The following is a 6,384-nucleotide window of genomic DNA, read 5'->3' as shown; positions in this document are numbered from 1 at the left end:
TGTGTGTGTGTGTGTGTGCGTGAGTGTGTGTGTGTATAAGTGTGTGTGTGTGTGTGTGTGTTCTTGGTTTTATATATTTAAGCAATATCACATGACGCATGATTGCAAATGTGATTTTGATTTTATATAATAGTTAAGTAGACAAGAAGTTAATATTAGGTGACATTATAGACTTAATTAGATGTGGAAAATGAAGCATAATTCTTATGAACTGGTGTTAAAATAACTTTTGTGTCACAGAAATGATGTCCTTGTGTTAAAATCGAGCAGAATGATGGTTTGTGTGAACTCGAAATGAGTCTCATGTTTACTGTGAAACAAGTTTTTGTGTTTGTGTCTGTCCTCATTCTCTTTTATTATCTGATGACTCACTAATTTATTAATAAAGATTCTGAACACAGACCAACACGTCTGAGAGTGACTCTGTATTTGGATCATTTGAAGCTTTATTGAAATGTGAAACAGCCCATTTGTGTGTGATTTGACAGAGTGTTCCTAAGATCTCACCCACACACACACACACACACACACACACACACAGATGATGATTAACGCGGGACATTGTGATTCATGTTGTGAATGTGTGGCGTGACTCGGACACATGAAGGCATGTTGAGAGCGTGTCACGAGTGTGATTCACTGACATTCACTTACTTCACTGCAGATCAGTTAATACTATATCAAACATGCAAAATAGTGATGTTCTTCCTCAGAATGTTTGTCTTGTTTCCAGTGCAAATATCTAAACATCCTTAAATTAAGATACGAGTTGCAAAATGGCTTAATGATATAAAGTCTTGTTTTCTGAAATAAATGTATCAAAATTAAATGAGTTTCTGCTTATAACAAGAACACACATCTGCCAGTGGAGTCAGAAAAAAATTAACTAACTCAAAGAGAAAGCAAGATTAGTTTTCTGACTCCACTGGCAAATAATTGTCCTTTTTGAAGCAACACTTAATTCTAATACATATTTTAGAAAATAAGACCTCATATCTTAAGTAATTTTGCATCTCCAATAAATCTATTTTGATTTAAGGATGTTTAGATATTTGTACTGGAAAACAAGACACAAATAATATAATTATTTGTGCAGCAAATCAACAACCAGTCTGGTTTCAGAAGTGGACATTCGACTGAGACTGCCTTGCTTTCAGTTGTTGAAGCCCTAAGACTGGCAAGAGCAGCTTCCAAATCTTCTATACTTATTTTGCTGGATCTGTCTGCTGCTTTTGATATGGTTAACCACCAGATTCTCCTGTCAACCCTATTGGCAAAGGGCATCTCAGGAATAGCACTCTCTATTCTAATTCTATTCTTAAAAAAAAAAAAAAAAACTTGTCCCTTTTAGACTTGCCCTCTTTTCTTTTACTGTTTTTTTTTTTAAAAAAAAAAAAAAAACTAACACTAGCTTCTCTAATCTTTTTGTATTCTATCTTTATTTTCTTTTTATTTATTATACAATTAACAAAACCAAAAAGGCCTCTAACACTAGCTTGCTCTGTTCTCTACTCTAAAACCTTGCTCCGTGTACTGCATTAAGCTAACTGAGACTTGTTATAGCATTTGTGTATCATTGCTCTTTTGTTGGTTTTGACTGCTTCTATTGTCTTCATTTGTAAGTCGCTTTGGATAAAAGCATCTGCTAAATGACTAAATGTAAATGTGATCACAAACAAACATAAAGTGAGTCATTAAACTACAGAACGCATGAGAGAGCGACACATCTGTCAATCAAACACTCATCAAAACACTCACTGGATGATAAACTGAGATTTAAACTTAATTATTTGACTGTTTATGTGTGTGTTTGCTAACTGTGCAGTGAACAGTTTAGATTGATGTGTGTATTCATGCGTGTGTGTGTGTGTTTATAAGGGCTGATTTCACTGTAACAGGAAATGCACAGAAGCAAAGCACCCACAACTTCCTGCTAGCATCTCACTATGGTAACCCTCATCACAACATCTGACCTGCATGGACCGCATGAACATCACTGACCTGCAGACTGATCTGTTTACTTGAAACAACAGTTCTTCCATCCAGCATTGATTTGATCAAAAATACTGTAAAAATAGTGAAATATTATTAGAATGTAAAACAGCTGTGTTCTATGTGAATATGTGTTAAACTGTAATGTATTTCTGTGATGCGCAGCTGTATTTTCAGCATCATTACTCCAGTCTTCAGTGTCACATGATCTTCAGAAATCATTCTAATATGCTGATTTGCTGCTCAAGAAACATTTCTGAGTATTATCAATGTTGAAAACAGTTGTGCTGCCCAATATTTTTGTGGAAACTGTGATGCATTTTATTTTTCAGGGTTCACAGATGAATAGAAAGTTCAGAAGAACAGCGTTTATTTGAAATAGAAATCTTTTGTAGCATTATAAATGTCTTTACTGTCACTTTTGTTTAATTTAATGCAGTCTTGATGAATAAAAGTGTTAGACTCCATATCAGTCGATCTGTTCTCGTCTGATCTCAGCTCACAGTAACAGCTCTAAATAACAGAGAAGCTCCGTCTGTGATGTGAAGATGAACGAGGAGGCGGATGATATTCCTGTAAGTGACAATAGTGACAATGTGACACCAGCAGGGGTCTACACACACACACATACACACACGCACGCACACACACGCTCTCTCTCTCTCTCACACACACACACACACACACACACACACACACACTCTCTCTCACTCACTCACTCACTCACACACACACACACGCGCTCTCTCGCTCTCTCACACACACACACACACACACATACACACTTCAGTTATGAGTATAAGCAAGTGTGAAATGAATGTGATATGAGAAGAACAAATGTGTGCGTGTTACAGTAAGATCATGTCTCAGCTGTTCTTCACACACTCACACACACACACAGTTCTGAGAGGAACCCGTTACCCACAATGCGTCACTTATCGTAGTTTACTGTCTCAGAGAAACCATTTGCATGACACCAATGAGACAGAGAAACATGCATTTGTCTGTTTGATCAGTGTTTTATTCTCTTCTATTTCATGTGTTTGTATTTGCATTTTATGATTGTTTTATTAACATTACTGGTAATTTATTAGTCGTACAATGTAGTATAGTAATGCAAAGCATTTATCAGCAGACAATATGGATTTTAAGAGAATAGTTCACCCAAAAATGAGCATGTGCTGTAAATGTGCTCACCCTCAGTTCATCTGAGATCGATTATGGACTCAATGTATTTGAGTTAAAAACGTCTTAATGCTGGATGTGTTTCAGCTTTTGTCTTCTCCAGATGTTAACTGATGGACTGGAGTGCTGTGGATTACTTGTGGATTATTGTGATGTTTTTATCAGCTGTTTGGACTCTCATTCTGACGGCATTTTTAGCAGATTTCATTCTTCTTTAAATGCAGTTTCTCATCTGAGATTTTCTATCATGACATCCAAACGTGTTTGGCGTTCTCCTGTGGAACACAGAAGGTTAAGCTGGTTAGTGCTGGTATAGTTACTACAAAGGTAGTCTTGTTGTAAGATAATAAGTTACATAATTTGAGCACAAATGCAGCAAAACATGAAGTTTATGAATAATATATGAAGTAAAACTGGAGTGACACTTCAAGTTAATAAATGCCTGAAATGCAATATTATCCCCGTAATGAAGCTGATCAATGATTTATCGATCACAGCTGGATCGATTTCTCTCCTTCTGGCTGCAGAATCAGCGCCTCATTCATCAAGGAAATAAAACCGTGGTAATGGCCGCTTGTGTCTGTGGGCATATTCAGAGTGCATTGATCTGGAAGAAGGTCAAAGGTCAAAGTTCCCCGGGTCACGGTCAATACAGACTGATGGTGATTGAGCGCATTTGAATGTGACCGTCACGCTGGAGGTCACGGGTCAGCCAGAGGATGGGTCGACCGTCTGAAGGCCTTTATAAAGCCTCATGTGTCATTATTATATGACAGGCGTGACGAAGCTGAGATCAACACACCAGACTGAGTTATTATGATACGCATCTGATGTGGAAAATAAATAAACCACAGCAGATGAAAACATTCTTTCACTCATTCATATCATGGTAGTGATCTAAATCTGATCTAATTATCTGAAAGAAAATATTTTGAGAAATGTCTCAGTATTGCTTTTGTCCATCTCTTTTTGTCTATTGTCTGTAATGAGAATGAACATATGAATGCGAAAGTTTGCAGAATCTGTGAAAATGTGAATAATTTTAACAAAGTAAGAGAGATCATACAAAATGCATGTAATTTTTTTATTTAGTACTGTCCTGAGTAAGACTGAGTAAGACACTGGTTCTTAATACAGTGTGTGGTTACCTGATGATCCACGACTGTTTTTCTGTTTTGTGATAGTTGTTCATGAGTCCCTTGTTTGTCCTGAACAGTTAAACTGCCTGCTGTTCTTCAGAAAAATCCTCCAGCTCCTGCAGATTCTTCAGTTTTCCAGCATCTTCTGCATATTTGAACCCTTTCCAGCAGTGACTGTATGATTTTGAGATCCATTTAACACTGAAGACAACTGAGGGACTCAAACACAAATATTACAGAAGGCTCAAACATTGACTGATGCTCCAGAAGGAGACACGATGCATTAAGAACCCTTTTGAACAGGATGAAGATGACTTGTGATTATTTGTTAAAGTTACTGTATAATTAAGGTTTACGTACTTTTAAGTTGTAAAGAATATCTGCAGTGACATTTTTGCAAAGTATAAATTGATTTGGAGAGGAGGGGGACCTTGGAGTAAAAAAGGCGGAGAATCACTGGCTTAGACAAATGTTTCACATGCTGAGAATACTAACCTAACATATAAGTGTATAAACCATAAATGTTTAAGAGTCACGTAGGCTACCTCCGAGCGATTCATGATCAGGTAGATCCTAAACCACGCGCTCACATCAGAAAACTACTAATTGGCCAAAAGGCTTCATTTGACTTTTCGGAGATCATCTACTCTTCCCTGTGGATTGCCTCTGACCTACTTTCTCTACGATCTGAATTCCTGAGTATTGAATTTTAGATTGAATTTGATGTTCCGAATTTCCTGCTGTATTTGTAAAAACTGGATATTTGCAGTCTAAGATTTCAGAACCAATCTTTTTTTCCTGTTTGAAAAAACATCTCTATAAAACTCTGCCATAAAAATATTCAGTTTTGTTAAATTTGAAATGTTTAATGTTCAAGTTCAAAAAAATCAACTTCAGAACTGTTAAATGCCACATAATATTCAGTTTTGTTAAATTACACGTGTCAATAATTCAAATTTACACAATACAAATTCAATTAGTTTTGTCATATTATAAGCTCCATACAATAAGTGTTTTAAAAATGTGGGGCGACAAAAGAAAATCAAAAAGTACAAGACTATTTTCCTTGAATGTCATGAAATCACGTTGAATAATTTGAGCTTTAAGAGTTTAAAATGGTCATTTACACTTTGTAACACTAATTATTTAACAAGCTGTAACTTAAAATTAAAAACAAAGCTGTAACTTAACATTAAAAACAAATTAACAATTAAATGCATGACAATAAAAACACCGGAATACAGAAGAACACAGACGTTGGAATGGGCCGGAGCTACATAAGGTAAATAATGACAATTATTTATTAACTGTGTGATCGTTTGAATTGAAAGGCCATTTTGATAATAATATCTATTCTGATTCATCAACACAGTTTCACTGATGATCCGGAACCAACCCAAAACCCAGGATAGAGCGTCTGAGTGAATGTGGTCTGGACTGTGTGGATGAGGCTCATTGTGTCAGAGACGCTGTAGAAGGACAGAGTTCCTGCTCTGTGATCCACAAACACTCCTATTCTATAGTTATCATCATACACTCCTATTCTCCTGCTGATGGGCTTCACAGAGAGATCAGTCACTATGTTATTGTGTCTGAATGAGTATCTGGAGGGAGAGCAGAACAAACTCCAGGACTGATCATTAGATCCAAACCAACACTCTTTACCCCGTCCCTTCTTGCTGATGCTCTTATATGACACTGATATATACACACATCTACTCCACTGCAGCTCCCAGTAACAGCGTCCACACACACTCTCTCTACACAACACCTGACACACATCAAATCTGTCTGAATGATCAGGATACGACTGAACTTTGAGAGTGTAAGTAATCACTCTGTTGCTCTCAGACAGACGGAGGCGTTTATTCACTGTGTTCAGATCCAGAGTGAACTGATGGGAATCTGATGGAGATAAAACACATCAGAATCAGGAATTATGAATCTGTTTGTTCTTTTCATGGAGCTGAACTCTTCATGTTCAGTGTATCATCAGTGTCTCAGTACAGATGAGCAGATATCTGTGCAAATCATCATTTACATCATCAGTTATAAAACTCTTCTTTCA

The sequence above is a fragment of the Sinocyclocheilus anshuiensis genome, unplaced genomic scaffold (assembly GCF_001515605.1).
Source record: "Sinocyclocheilus anshuiensis isolate Anshui unplaced genomic scaffold, SAMN03320099.WGS_v1.1 scaffold1116, whole genome shotgun sequence".
Classification (NCBI taxonomy): Eukaryota; Metazoa; Chordata; class Actinopteri; order Cypriniformes; family Cyprinidae; genus Sinocyclocheilus; species Sinocyclocheilus anshuiensis.
The sequence above is the reverse complement of the archived record's forward strand: the minus strand, read 5'-3'. Positions refer to the sequence as shown.